Source organism: Equus caballus, chromosome 24 (genome assembly GCF_041296265.1).
Source record: "Equus caballus isolate H_3958 breed thoroughbred chromosome 24, TB-T2T, whole genome shotgun sequence".
Classification (NCBI taxonomy): Eukaryota; Metazoa; Chordata; class Mammalia; order Perissodactyla; family Equidae; genus Equus; species Equus caballus.
In genome coordinates this window covers 39,178,706-39,194,696 of record NC_091707.1, presented here as the reverse complement: position 1 = coordinate 39,194,696, position 15,991 = coordinate 39,178,706, and positions in this window count along the sequence as shown.

Here is a 15,991-nt window from a genome sequence, read left to right as displayed (position 1 = left end):
AGAATATGCCAGCAATGAGTTTCTTCTGCAAAATGAATAGTCAAGAAATACGAGTTATACATGGTTATCCAAAATTATCAGGAACTGTGCTTTTAGTTACAAATGAGTTTCGGATAACCATAGCTTAATTCTTTGATTTGAAAATGTATTTATTTTAATTGTTTGGAGATAAAAATCTGTCGAAGCTCTTACAGAGCATACTGAGATGGTTTCGGATGCTGTCAAGCTGTCATTATGAATATCAGTTTGTGTACTGAGCTTTAAACAGAAAGGCCCTCAGGTGCTTTCCCCGACACTTTTCTCCTTTTCCCGTATTTTCCATATTCTCGCTTCACCAAAAGGTGATTGAGGAAGGTAAGCTGTCATCAGTACAAGGAAATTGAGAAAAGTGAATCCCTGAGAACTGTAAACTCAAAATGAACCAATGAGATTCATAAGCAGATTTTGAAAATCAAATTGAACCTGCCCTATTTGTAAGAGAAAGCTACAGCCTAAATACGTTCAAGAAAGGAATGCCCTAACAGAGTGCAAGTTATTGGCATGGATGTTAGAAAAAGGAGTCAAAGAGCAGGAATGTCAGTCTACCACCAACTCTGTCCCGGAGCAAAGAGTGTGATCTGTCCAGAGATATGAGTATTCTGGTCCACTTGGTAGTATAGGAATCTTCATAAATTAACATTTATCATTGTGATTTATACATTAGTCTCATGTGAGTTTGATTATAGTGAGTTGCTAAGAGATTGTGCTGAAAATTCTGCTTTGAGTCTATGTAGATATCTCAGTTTAGGTTCTCCAAAAAGCAAAGCCTGAGGCAAGAACTTGGTGTAAGTAATCCCGGGAAACATAAATAAGAAAATGGGAAAAGTGAGAAAAAGACGGAGTAGAAGCCAACATAAGGGTACGTTATTGAGGTCACGGCTCTTAAGTACACTGGGACCTTCTGAGAACTATCTAGAAAAAGTCCTAAAATTCCCCGCCTGAAGGACAAGAGGCTGGAGCATTGATCTATTGGCTCTTGGCCCCCACTGGTTGGAGGTTGTTCCCATGAGTGTTAAATACACACAGACATACACACACACACACACTTCCCAGCTGTACCTGTGTATGCCGAGTGGGCTCCTAGGTACTAGGACAGAAAGTGGAAACACACGGTTTATGCTTCAAGCAGAACACTCTTAGCATGAGAGAAGCTGAGCTCACATAGAGTCATCCTGAGCAAAGACAGTTGAAATCAAAGGTGGTCTGATGGGGATGTGACACAAGACACCAGGGGTGTCTGTGGACCGGGCAAGGAGCCAACCCTGAATTTACCCAGCACAGCCCTGCCTTAGCAGCCCCCTGTTGACTTCTCTATCTCATCGCACCCTAACTAAATCATTAAGGTACCCTTTGCTCCCCAACAACAACTTCAACACATAGCCACGAGGCCATTTTCTCTTCTTTCTCAAAGTACCATATTTAATCTGGAACCTAGAAGTTTCCTTTTCCGTCGTAAAAATTGGCACTAGACTTATGAAGTTGTCAAGATGATGTTAAGTTGTTTTTGTGCCATAGAAACAAGTCTGCCAAAGAAGCTGAATACCACCAAATAAGCCAACCCTTGGATTTAATTAAGTAAACATTTTTTAAGAAATCTTCTAAACCACTTTCTCTTTGAGTGGGAAAAAACCAACAGGTTAGGGGCATGAAAGTAAAAAATAAGATAAAAGAAGATCTTTAGGAAAGAGTGTGCAGAAGCATTGAGGACCCGTGTGGGAGGCTGGATTTGGTTCCCTGCTGAGGTCAACACGGTGACAGTTGCTGGAGACTCGTGGTTATAGGTGGACCTGGGCAGCCGGGCTCTGCTCCCCCATCCGTCCCTCCCATGGACTGATATGTGCTCCTGTTAACATGGACTCAGAAATAAGGCAAATAAGAGTTCAAATTCCACTTTCATCACCTGTTTCCTATATGATCTTGGGCAAGTTAATTTCTTAAACCTCAGAAGTCCTCATCAGTAAAATACAGCTGGTAATTTCTAATCTGCAGGACTACTGTGAGAATTAACATGAAAAATATAGGTAAAGCAATTTGGACAGTATCAGAAAGATTGAAAGTGCTTAATAAATGGTAACTAGGGCTGTTATGGTGATGAAAATGCCAAGCCATAGAGGCGCCCTGGAAAAACCTAACGTGAGTTCTAGCACAGAGTCGGTGCTCATAAATAGTGGTTCCCCTTTCAGTTGTGTTTCATAGGAGCTAAGAGCTTTACCAAAACTGTGCGAAGTAAGGCATGGTTCGTTCTTCTGAAATAAATATAGATCATGGGTAGCTCCAGGGGTGTTTTAAATTCTCCAGGAAATTTACAGTGAATGAGACAAATTGTTTCCATGACAAGGTCATGTTTAAGACCAAAGACAAAATGACGGCCTTCGCATCATCTGTTCTTCCCTTTCAAGGCCAGCCATGCACCAACACCCCCACTCTCCCTCTCTTACTCCCCCCAACATGTAAACAAGCCTCTTTTCTGTGATCCCCCATCCCTCCTCACGTGCTTTTGACCTGCTAGACCTGACCTCGTCTCCCTGGTCTGAGATTCTTCATCCCTACCCCAGTTCCAGCCCCATTTCTGACTCTTCTGAATACGAAAACTCTCTAGATTCCTCTATTCACTTCTTTAGATTTCAGATACTTCTGGAGTTCATTTGTTCATCATTCACCCATTTCACAAATATCTATGGAGAGCCTCTATGGACCCCACAATGTGCACTGTATGCACTGGCATACAGTGGAAAACAAAATTGACAAGTCCCCTATCCTCAGGTATTTTCTAGTGTAGTGTGTAATAAATAAGTGAACAAATTAATACATAATATCAGATGCCCCACATTTTCTCAGTTGAGAAACTCATTCCTGACTCTCAGCATACAGAACATACAACAGCAGGACTCTCCCTTGGACCCTAGGATGCAGACCCATATTTACGCCATTCTTGTCATTCACATCATGGACCACTTTTAAGACTTCATGGACCTTCCGTGAAGGTCATAATCCAAGTGTATCGAAATTTTACCCACTAATGGAACAAAATTAGAGGAAGGGGGTATGGAAATTTATTTTCAAAGTCTATCACAAGTGTAACAATAGCCTCATTTTCCCTAAAAAGGAATTACCAGCAATTACAATAGTCCACTGAAGATTCCACAGATGGCTACTAATCATCCAATGTCTACTGGGATGTTTTATCCATGACATTGGATGATTTTCTATTCTTTGCCATGCTTAGAGGAAAGCTCCTAGGATACAGAAAAGCTTGATGAGAGAAACAAGGGAAGAGGTCCATTACATAAAATCATGGCTTATAGCATCCCCCACAACACACAGTCCAGTTAATCTGAGGCTTCCTTCATGGGTTTTGCGCACACCTTTTAAGTGTTGTTATATTTCCCTGTTGCTTCCACTGCCAATGTTCCATTGCACCTCTCAACCCCAGACTGTCCACTATTCTGCAGTCCAACTGTTAACTAACTTGATGGGCACTTCCCTGATGGCTCTCTCCAGGGAAAGTAATGAAAACTCCTTCCTAGTCTAGCAGCCATTTTAATTTATAGGCCCCAAACTCAGCAAATGCTAAAAAGGTGCTTACAAAATGTATTTGGCATGGCTCAACTGGAGAACTACATGGACACCTGACCTCTGCTCCCTCCTCCAGTGGCATTCTGGAAGGATAGACAAACCACACCTGTGAGCAGCCACATTGTGATGAAATAGAGAGCTGGCCAGGAACACTGCATTGATCGTAGCTGACCATACATATTCTTCATCTGTCAGATTGAATATGTTTATTTGTTTCTGTAAGACAGAGAGGTTAGGACTGTTACATTAATTTTAAGCAACTGCAAGGTGGAATCAGCCCACATGGACTAGACCACAGAACCTGGGCTTCCTTCCTTAGCAGACAACCAGCTCCAAAACCATAAATCTAAAGGTGAACCTCAACTCTTTATTCATCCCCTATGTCCAGTTAGTGCCCAAATCCTCTTGACTCTATTTCTCAATGTCTTCCATGCTCTTCATCCCCACTGACACTTCCTTACCTCAAGGCCATTTCATTTTCCACCTGGACCATTGCCATAGTGTCCTAAATAATCCTCTTGCCACTAGGCTCATTCTTAGTCTCTGACTCTCCAGTATTTTCTCCACATTGTCACCAGAGCAACCTTTCTAAAATGCAAAATTTATCTTATTACTCTCCTCTTAAAGGAATTTGGTGACTCTTCAATACTTACAAAATAAAGATTGAATTTTAATCCATCAAACAAGCCTATGATCTCACCCCTGACCATTTATCTGACCCTCTGGGAAGACCACGTGCAAGAACTACTTGAGATTCCAAACACACTCCCATGTGTCTATTCTTCCAGCCTGAACTGGCCTCCCTCCCAAACCCCATCTCTTCTCTGCAGGGCAAACAGCTTAGTCATCATTCGCCATTAGACAATAATCTTTAGGGCAAGGGCCTTGTGTAATTTTTCCCTATCCCAGCTCTTTGTTTGGCATGTAGTAACCACTGAGTAAGTAGTATGTGCTGAAAGAATTGATGAGTAAGTGAAAAGAACTAATCAAATGTCTCATGGCACTAGAGACACGTGTGAGCTAAAATATCTTCCTTCTCATTACTACTATGACATATTATTTAGATGCTTATGACTGCAACTGAATCATAACCACGGTCCCTGGTTGGAGCTGTCAGAGCTTCTGCAGCTGACACAGAGTTATCAGGAGAACTTCACTCTTAATGAAAGGTGATATTCTTGAAGATGGAGACTAGTGCCCATCTAAAGGTTCAAAGTTTGCCAGAGAGGCCCACTTTATCAGGGTGAGAAGGGACTGTGGCACAGGGTGCCTAGGAAGAAAAGGATGGGAGCTCCTCATCCTACTTTCCTGCAGCAAAGAAGACCTCAACAGCTCTTTCATGTGAAAGAGGACTGAGGAAAGACAGGAGCCCTCCTGGTGGCCACTGAGAGAGGAGCTGCCCCCCTAGAAAAGAGAGTGGGGTGCAGACCAATCTCAGGGTGCTAGAGGCATGTGGCTGCCCTCTCTGGGGGGAATCTCAGTGATGGAGAAGGCTGGGAGAAACTGATCGCTAAACTACTAGCAGTAAAGAGGTCACCAGAAGGAGGCAGAAACACATGGAGCCATAAGATAACCAGGATCACCTCCAGGTGATCATCGTGACATGCAACTTGTTACCATGAGATAAACCTGCCTGTCCATCTTTCCCAGACTCTCAAAGCCCTCCAACCCACGTAAGTTAATCCCCAAAAACAGAGAAGGAAGAGAAGGCATCTTACTGAAGGCCATTCCCACCCACACTCAATCCCTTTGAAGTGCTGAAGTGAGAGAAGTGGAAGAAGACAGAAGAACCTTGTACCCCAGGCAATGGGTCAAACCTGGACCACGACTGAGGCAGGGAGGGGAGGGTGTTGGGGATAAGATTCAAATCATATTAAAGACTACAATTTAAACTGAACTCGAATTTTAACATCTGAAAATGGCCATGAAATAACAGACTCCGTCATCAGGACTTGAGAAAGAGACTTTTGTCATAGCACAGTTGAAGGTTTATAGAAAAAATACAACTGTTTCATGCTTATGTCCCAATAGAGCAATTACGTTACCAACATCAGCGTCTCAGGGATGGTAAATCTGCCCAGGTCCAAGGCTGCACAGAAGACCAGAGATGGAAGATGGAACCTTGAACGTGTGTGTGTGTGTGTGTGTGTGTGTGTGTGTGTGTGTGTGTAGAGCCATGTGTGGCAATTTTAGGGAAGATCAAAGGCTCCTCGAGGGCAGGAACTAACTCGGGAAATCCAAGGAAATTACCAAGAATACTGCTTGGGGCCTCAAGGTTTTAATTAGCCAGCATCAGCGATGGACACGGAGGGTTGACTGAGTTTAAAGGCACAGTGTCAGGGCTGGCCCAGTGGCGCAGTGGTTAAGTTCCCACGTTCCACTCCAGTGGCCTGGGGTTCGCTGGTTTGGATCCCAGGTGCGGACATGGCACCGCTTGGCAAGCCATGCTGTGGTAGGCATCCCATGTACAAAGTAGAGAAAGATGGGCGTGGATGTTAGCTCAGGGCCAGTCTTCCTCAGTAAAAAGAGAAGGTTTGGCAGCAGTGTTAGCTAAGGGTTAATCTTCCCAAAAAAATAAAATAAAATAAAGGCACAGTGTCAAGGCAGACATCTGGAGCCACTGGGGGCTCTGCTGGGTTTCATGTAAACAAGGATAATGTGAAAAAAATATTATTGTCTCCCAGCAGCTTCCTGCTTCTCCGGTCATCCCTGCCTTTCACGAGAAAAATGCTAACCCAGACCTTTCTTCCTTCCCAACCCTTTGAAGATGGGATGGTCATGGGGGCAGGAGGTAGACTCTTTCATCCCTGCGTTGGCATCCGATGTCCAAGCCAAACTAGTAGTTACCAGAAGCCTCTGCCACCCCCAGGAGGATGAGGCTGGGCACGATGTGTCTGCTCTGCAATTTCCATTCTATGCAAAGCCAACTCTGTAATTGCCTCTAATTGGACCCATAAGTGGTGAGGTTTCTAGAGAAAAGAAAAATAGTATGAGGCTTTGAAACAAACTAGAATGCTACTCTCACCCCTAACGTAGCTTCTCTCCTGGAGAATGATCTGCAAAGTGTTAGCTGGGCGGGTGTGTCCTCTGGACCACACACTGGTACAAACTCCCAGGCAAGCTGTGCTGATGCCCACAAGAGTGTCTCCACCCCACCCCTGGAGATGGAAGGTGGGGCTAGTACAGCTGCAGGCGTGACCTTGCTGCTAGGAAATCACCACACTCCCTAAAGAGCCATGCCTAAGGGAGGTCTGCACTGTCCTCACAGGACCACAGGCTGCAAAGCAGCCGTCAGTGTAGCCTCCCTTGGGGAGGAGTGCCATGAGGAGGAGTGTGCAGCTAAACACAGCCTGCTGCAGGCTGCCCGCAGAGAAATGTCCCCATAGTAGCAAGTGAGACTTTAAAAACAGTCAGTTGTTTCAGAGAAATTCTAGAGTCCCACCAAAAAGTCTGCAATGCATTGGAATATGTTGGAATGTGATTCAACGGGAATTTAGCTAGAGAGCCGTGAAAGAATCAGCGCCCAGGATGGTCGGCTTGCCACCTCTCTCCCCAGAAGACACTCCATCAGGGAGGACTCAGCTTCTAAAATACCCTCCTAGCTCACTGCTCCTCTTCTCACCACCTCTCCAAAATATATATTTTAAGACTTCTATATAACTTCCAATAGAAAATAATAAATACTTAATATAGAAATCTTGGAAAATACAAAAAGTTTAAAGAAGACCAAAGAAAAAAAAAAAAACCACCACTAAGGAAACCACCCAGAAAGGGACTGCTAATTTTTTGGTATGTCTGCTTCCAGACTTTTATGTTATGTTAGTTACGAATAAATACGTGTGTATGTAATTTAACAGAATTAAAATAGAATTTGGAAAATTCAGTCCACATTGTATAGGCACAGTATAAACTCTGGAATCAGCTGTTTAGGCATAATCCTAATTCCACCTCTTGCTCTCTGTGTCTCAGCTGTAACAGGTGAATAATATAGTACCTACATCAGAAAGTTGTTATAAGGAATAAGTGAAATAAGACAGGTAAAGCTCTTTCACATAACAGGACATAGTGCATGCAGGATGAATATATATGTGAGTTGCTGTTGTTATTATTATTATTATTGGTTGTGATTTGCTTTTTCATAGTATACACGTTTTTTTCTGTGCCTCAGAGGCAGTTCACAGGAAGGAACACTGCTCCTGCATCCCAATCAACACAGCAGTGTCAAACCTAAGACTCCGTCTAGATTGATAGCACTCTCCGCAAACACTCTGACCTTGCCGGCATCTTCTTGAGAGAGGTTGATGTGACAGGATGGCTGGGGCCAGCTCAAATACCTGGAGGGGCCGGGGAAGGTTGTGGAGGTTTCAGCCAAGCCAGCATCACAGCTGTCCTCAATTACCACAAACAGATGTTGGCAGCTTGACTCATTAGAAATGCAATCCAATCACCTTGGCAGTCCAATCCTCTTACTGGAAACTCCCAGATAGGAAGACCCTGTGCTCCCAATCCCTGTGGTCAGGTCAATGAAGGTTACTTTCCCTGTCCCCGGGAAGCACAGACTCCATATGGCAAATCTCCATGGGGATTAAAGCAGTGGTCCTCAACTGGGTCAGATTTTACTCCCCACAGATATTTGTTAGTGACCAGAGACGTTTTTGATCATCACAATTTGAAGGAAGAAGGGGCTGCCACAGGCATCTAGTGGGTTGAGTCCAGGGGTGCTGCTAAACATCTTCAAGGCCCAGGACAGCCCCCTAAAACACAGAATTATCCAACCCAAAATGTCATAGTGCCAAGGTTGAGAAACCCTTGCTTGGAGACCCCAAACACATAAATTAAATAGACTTTTAAGTTAAAAGTGGGAAACGGCTGGCCCCAGTGAAATAGACCATCTTGAAGATCTGTAACACAGTTCCCAGAGGCCAGCAGATAGGATGTATTTATCACATAAGGTAACTATACTGTCTGTACCTCTCCTCCGGGGTGGGTGGAGGAGGAAAGGGAGTCAGAGGATAGATACTTTCCTGAAGAAGGCTGCCGTCCATAAACCACCCAACTTCTCACCACAGAAGGAACAGCAGGCTTCTAGGAACTTTCATATTAGAAAAGCTAAGTCCCAGTCTCAGGGGATAAAATATTTCCCCCTTACGATGGTTCATTTTATGAGTCAACTTGACCTGGCCATGGGGTGCCCAGCTATTTGGTTAAACATTGTTTCTGGGTGTATCCAGAAGGGTGTTTCTGGATGAGATTAACAGTTGAACCAGTAGACAGAGTAAAGCAGATTGCCCTCCCTGTACTTGGGTGGGCCTCATCCAAGCCACTGAAGACCTGAATAGAACAAAAAGTTGGAATAATCAAGAATTCTCTCTCTCTGACTGACTGCCTCGAGCTGGGACATGGTCTTCTCCTGCCTTCAGATGCAGATTGGAACTTACAGCATTGATTCTCCTGGGTCTCCAGGTTGCTGACTGCTGATCTTGGGACTTCTCAGCCTCTGTAATCATGTGAGCCAGTTCCTGCTAATGAATCTCTTTATGTATGCGTATGTATATATTCTGTTTCTCTGGAGAATCCAGACTGATACACGCCTCGTGCTACATGGATGCTTTGTTCTCATTCTTCACAACTCAATTCAAACACAACTTTCTCAGCCAGCCTTGAGACCCTGACCTCACCTCTGTCTTCTCCTCTGTCTCAACTCCTCTTTTGTTTCCTTTCTAGCTTCTGTCTCAATTTGTAATGAGTGCAGGGATCTTGACTCTCTTATTCACTGTTCTGTTCCCATAGCCCAGCACAATGTCTCATACGTAGTAGATGGTTGCTAAACATTTGTTGAATGAATGGCTGATTGAATACCCAGGTAGGGCACAGGTACAAATAAGTCTAACACATAAACTCATATAGAGCTTGAGCTATGAATTTATTCATTCATTTAGCTTTTATTGTCCTAAGGGCCTCAACTGAAAGAATCTAATGTGTGTGAGAACCAACCATTTGCCAAACACATTTACATCTCACTACATATCTCTGAGGTAGGTACTATCAGACCCATTTCACAGATGAGGAAACAAAAGCTCAAGGAGGTTAAGGCAACTCCCGCATCTCTGTGCTGGTAAGGAGCAGAGATGGTAAGGAACTCAAATCCAGCCTTGACTAGAGAATTCTCTGCTCTTATCACTACATATGGTATCCAAACATCTAGAAAACACAGGGACCCCTGTTTCCTGGGAGCTCACAATGAGCTGAAGAGTCAGAAAATATGTGATTAAAACCAATAGGACCTGTCTCCTATACACCTTATTAGCAGGTGCTCTTTAGTGTTGTTCCAACTATATCACTGACTCATTAGAAATGCAATGCAATCACCTTGGCAGTCTAATCCTCTCATTGGAAACTCCGACATAGGAAGACCCTGTGCTCCCAATCCCCGTGGTCAAGTCAATGAAGGTTATTCTCCCCATCCCAGGGAAGCACAGACTCCATATGGGAAATCTCCATGGGGATTAAAGCAGTGGTTCTCAACCAAGCCAGATTTTACTCCCCACAGATATTTCAGACTATATCGAAATGCTGAGGGGACACAGGCAGGAGAGTGGAAAGAGAAATGAGTGTCGTCAGGAAGATGTGCTTGGGGAAGCTGGGTAGGGATGTGGGCATTGGAGTCAGCTTGACAGGAGTGTGAATCCCAGCTCCACCTCTTACCTGTGTGAACCCGTCAAACCACAAATTTTGTCAAATGAATCTAGGATACCATCAGTTTAAGACATACCATTGTTTACTGTACAACTAACAAAGAAGCAGCAATGTTGATGAAACACAATGCAGAGGTCATGGTTTGTAGGATGCTTCCCGATTTCAGAAATCTAAAATGTAAGAAACCGTGTGTATTAGAATCATAAAACATTGTGTTTAATCTCTCTGAGCATCAGTTTTCTCTATACAGTGGGGATGATAACCTTCAAGCCATGGGGTTCTTACAGGCAAGCCCACCCTGAACATTTGCAGGACTCAGGGCAAGAGCACAAAAGGAGGCCAACCTCCCACATGTCTGAATATTTAAAAGTTAGAAATGAAGCCAATAAACTATGAAGAGTGTTATCCTCTTACCTGAACATGGTATATATATCTTCATGACAACCTGGAAGGCCAGGCTTGGATTTAGAATTTGCCGACTTTTCAGGGTTCTGCAACAGAACGTGACAGCACAGGCTTGCTTCTCCTCCCGCCCTCAGCTGCATCTTGCACTGCCGAGGACCTCACACACCTGTGAAGGGCCACCCCAGTTGAAGCCCTGTCCACATAGGCGTGTCCCTTCCCTTGCAAACAGCTGTAGCTCAGTCACCCCTTGAGCCAGCAGGCAGCACAGTCTCACCCCAAGAGGAGAGACCTGGCAAAGACACCCATGAAGGCCCTGAAAGTAGACTCAGGGATATTTGAGCAAGGAATTCCAGGGTCTTGGTTACCCACAGTGGGAGCAGACTCAGGATGAGCAGGCACACTTAGCCCAAGGACCCCTGAACCAAAGAGAGAGCCAAGAAGGGTGCAGCCAAGAGAAAGCAGGACCTGGGGTCCCCTTCCCAGGTTCCAAGAGTGGACAGGTTATGATGATCAGACACAATAATAGATGCAGCATGCCTGGTTCAAAGACTAGTATCTAATGGAGACTCTACAAACAAGGTTTCCCATACCTAGTAGAAAAAAAGGCCCAACAATAATGGATATAGGAGCAGCTACCTATTACTTAGCACCAACTATGTGCAAGACAGTGGGTTATATGCTTTCCATTCATTTTTTATTTAATTTGGAGAATTGGAGATGTGTCTGAAAAGTAAATTGTGATCAGACTAGGGGAGGTCCTAGAAGCCAAGCCAAGAAGTCTTGTTTACATGGGAGTCATTGCTGACCTGTGAGCATGGGGCTCATAATACGAAGATCATTCCAATCAAAGACTACAAGTACAGTAGAGGAAGAAGACTCAAAACTCAAGTGAGAGATGGTTACAAAATGGGGGTAAATGATGAGGACCTCAACTATAATTTTGATAGTGGGAATGGAAAGCTAACAATGGCCAGACAGAGGTGTTAGAGAATGAACCATTCGGGGCATTGAAAAGGAACAAGAGAAAGGAAGTAGGCAAGAACTATATTTTCGAGAGGACATGATGGTACCACTGGCAGAAATAAGAAAGTTGCAAGGGAATCTGACTTTTGAGGGAGGAGATAAATTCAATTAACTTAAAAAAGACGATTCCACTATCCAGGCTTTTTAGAACATCTACTGTTTACCCAGGCTTGTTTATACTTCTCTGCCTCTGCCTCTAACATCTGTCAGAAATTGTCCCCATTGGTGCCACTACAGAGTTCCCATAACTCAGTGAGACCATTATTTTGGTCTCATAATATCTAGCAAGACATTATTTTTCAGTCCATCAGTGTACCCAGCAATAGGTGTATTGCCACAAAAACTACAATTTTGTAATACTCCTAAAATCTAAACTAAGATTTTGGATCCCTACTAATGAAACCTATACATAATATTTGCTTGTCTCCACCCTGCCCTTGTACCTATACCTGGAAATTCTGAATAGTCCAACAGTTCTAGTATCATAGGAAATATACTTCTTAAAGCTTTTAAGCCAATCAGAAAATAGATAAAGTTAATACAACAGTGCCATCTAGTGAATGACAAGTATCTAAAATGGCATGGATACATCTCAAATTTAATATTTATATATTTTACCCAAACTGATCCAGTCCAGAATAGGAAGAGTATTAATGAAGTTGTTTGTGTCATCATCAACCTTCAGAAAAATCCCTCCATGTGATCTAATATTGCTAAATTTAGGGGGAATCTTAATATAAGCCATGTAAATAGAATGAAGAAATTAGTAGAAATTCATGTTTTCCTCTGGAGTCAAATGTTAAATAACAAGAATCTAATGCTAATTCATGATAAGCTCTGTAACGGATTCCCATCTCCTGACACTGAGCTCAACACCCTCTCTGTGACCCTAAGCTGATGGGACAGACAGCCTCAGATATACCTGCAGCATCCGAGCTCTGTGCTTAGTGCTCAGGTGACCTAAGGCAAGTGAGACCTCTCTGACCTTCTGTTTCTTCATCTGCAAAATGACAGTGATGATAGAATAATACCCACTGATGGGGATATGGTGAGCCCTAAATGAAGTACTTTAGGAAAAGCATGTAACACGATGGTTGAGCACAAAGGTAGCTCTTCTAGTCTGCCCCTTCTCCTTTATCTGCTCATTTACCAAATGAGAGTAAGACACCTAAGTGTCCATTTCTTTAAAAAGCCAACATTCAAATTTTTATTCAATAAATATTGAGGCCCTACTATGTGCCAAGCACCATTCTAGGCTCAGAGGACGGGGAAGGTTCCTCCCTGGTGGAACTAACCTATGATATGGGAGGATCTTGGAAGAAAATAACACAGAATCACAGCACACTGAGAGATTGCGGTCTGCTTTAGATATGGTGGGGGACGAAAGCTTCTTAGAGCAGATTTTGATTGAGTTAACAAGGGGAAGAGGAGGAGACAGACAAAAGCTGAAATAAAGGAATATACCCTGTGCTCTCCTAGAAGACAGGAAGGCACAATCGCCAGATTGTTAGCTAATTGAGTCACCTTACAAAGAAGAGGAGCTGAGAGCATTATCCAAGGAAGAGGAGGTGTTCATCCCCCAAGGCAAGCAGGCTCTGCCCTAGATCCAGCCTCCACCCCATTTCCTCCAGCAACCTCTCCATCACCATTTCAGGGACGGGGATTCTGTCTCAGGAGCGCCTCTGAGGTAACCACGCTGCCCGATGGAAAAACTGAAAATCAAGATGCCCCTCTGGCTTTCTTCCTCCTGCTCTCCCATTTCCCTCTGGGACCTTGAGAGCCCTCCTCAAATGGCTCAATGTTTTTTATAAAGAAGCAACATTTTCAGTGTTCTGATTTATCTGGTTTAGGGTTTATTGCCCATCCAGGAAGGCTGGTCTCCACTGCTCTTCAGTTCTGCACGTCACACAGCCAAATCTCAGCTGCCTGCCGGTGGATCAAAGTTAGTGGTTCCCAAAGTTATATGTTACACGACCAAAAATTTTAATTTTTCTCTAAAAAAAATGTTTTAAAGCTCTATAATCCCACACTTTGGCTGGAAGATACAAAGTTAAACAGGTTTCTTTTGGAAGGGTTTCCAAGTCCTCAATATCTTAAGAATTGCACATTTCCAATACAGTACATGCTATATTTCACAAAATTGTTTGGCAGCGGAACCCTTTCAGCACAGAGTTTCTCTTGGAAATACACTTTGCAAAAGGCTAATTTCAGGTCTGTCTAGTGCCTACTCTTACTTCAGATTTTGCTAGACCCTTCATGAGATTTCATGAAGCTTTTCCTAATGCATCACAGCGCCCTTTCCCTCAGTTCTGTATCCCGTTGACCAATATTCCTTGTCTTCTCACACAACTCTCTATAAATATTTATATCGCAGGCTCTCTAACACTTTCGTGCCCTTAATTGATTTTACCTCTCTCCTTTTTTACCTTATTGTACTCCCTTTTAGATGAGGAAACTTGCTTTATGGGCAAGGTTCCAGGGAAGCTCATGGAAATCTCTGGTGCCCACACAACGAGGGTGCGGTAGTAGATGTTTCACGTCGGGGGCGGGGGAGGGCTGGGGGGAGGGAGCAGAGGAAGAAGAGGCTAAGATTGATGCAGATTAGAAAGATCATAGTCCTGGCTCTAGAATTTGACTTTTGATCAATCACAATCTCTCTGAGCCTCATTTTCTCCTCAGCCAAACAAGGCTGAAAACATTTGCCCTGACTTCCTCCTAGGACTGATGGAGAGCCCTAATGAGATCGTCAATGCAAACTCAACTTGTAACAGGAAAATACTAGGCTAACATAAGATAGCATTGACATTAGCATCGGCTGACACATCCCCTCACGTCTGCTCCACAGAGGCGAGGGTACCATCCCCACAGTGAGTTGGGATAATCCACCCTGCACATACATTTAGCTAGAAAGATCTTCTAGTCTCCAAAATAATGCCTCTTTCTAAATCCTAATGCTTGGAATTTCTGTAATATAAGATAGATGCTTCTATCCACATTAAATACAATTTAAAATTTTTAAAAATTAGTGTCAATTCCCTTCCTGGGAGAAACTTCAGAAGGAGAGGATTCTGAGCCTTGAAAATGAGGTTAAAAGAACGATATGCAGAGTTTTTAAACAAAAACTAAGTTGGGAGCCACAAAGGGAAATGCCACCTTCTTCAGAACTTTTTTAGGGAAATATTCAGATTAAACTAATTTTTATTGTATACTTTCTATTAGAAAATATACTAAATATTCTCAAACTATAAGCATAGTCTTTGCCACTCCAGCTCTGGGGGAAATCCACACTACTAGTTTGGAAAACCAGACCCTGGACCTAAGCCTGAATGTAATCATAAAAATTAAATTAAAAACTAATGAGGGACTTTCGTATCGGAACAGGAATAGCGCATCTACTTTGTAAAGGCACTTTAGAATCGAAACTGTGGCTTGTTATCTGATTATCTAAATGCAAGCCATCTTTGTAATTATTTTTATTGTTAATAAATTCTATCCGGTTTGGATGAGGCCATCAACACATTAAAGTGAATTCAGATTTTGAAAGAGAGAACTAGACAGCAGTCACAATCAAGGTGCCCGGATTTCTCCCAATTATTGCCCCCAATTATTTCCACACCTATTGCCGACATGTTTAATCTTCTTCTCCTGGCCTAACTGACAGCTTGCATGAAGGAAGAATGCTTGCTAATGCACTGCTCAGCAGAGAGTGTAGGTCCAATTTAAATAATTAGAAGCCTATTTCATTTCTTCTTTCCCTCTTGTAAGTGCACTTGAAAGGTATGTGCATGCTGAGCTTCATGCCTTTAACTTATCCGGGGATGACTTATCGAATTTCGTTAAGCCCCTTCCCTTACCAGCCCTACTCTGTCTGTCTCCTGGGGCACTGACGATAATTTAAAGCTATTGGATGATAATCAATAAGCAAGGGTCATCTCTACTGCCTGGCTTAAAGGTCTTTGATCTAGTAAATCATCCATTACTGCTGCCTATATTAGCCTTCCCGTTACCCGCCTGACCTGGACTGGTCCTCTTATTCTTCAAGTAGATGAGGACAGGAGCAGAATTGCAGCTTTCTGCTGACGAAATGAGTCTGCAGTTCCCTTGGGCTTGGGGCCTGTCTCCACTTTCCCTGCGAAGTAACTTCCCTCCTCTCATCAAGTGGTTAGAAATCTCTTTTCATTTGGCAAAGGCCTGAGGCATAATTCTGTTGCTTGACTTAAGGACATTCATATGTGTCCCTTTCAATGATTGC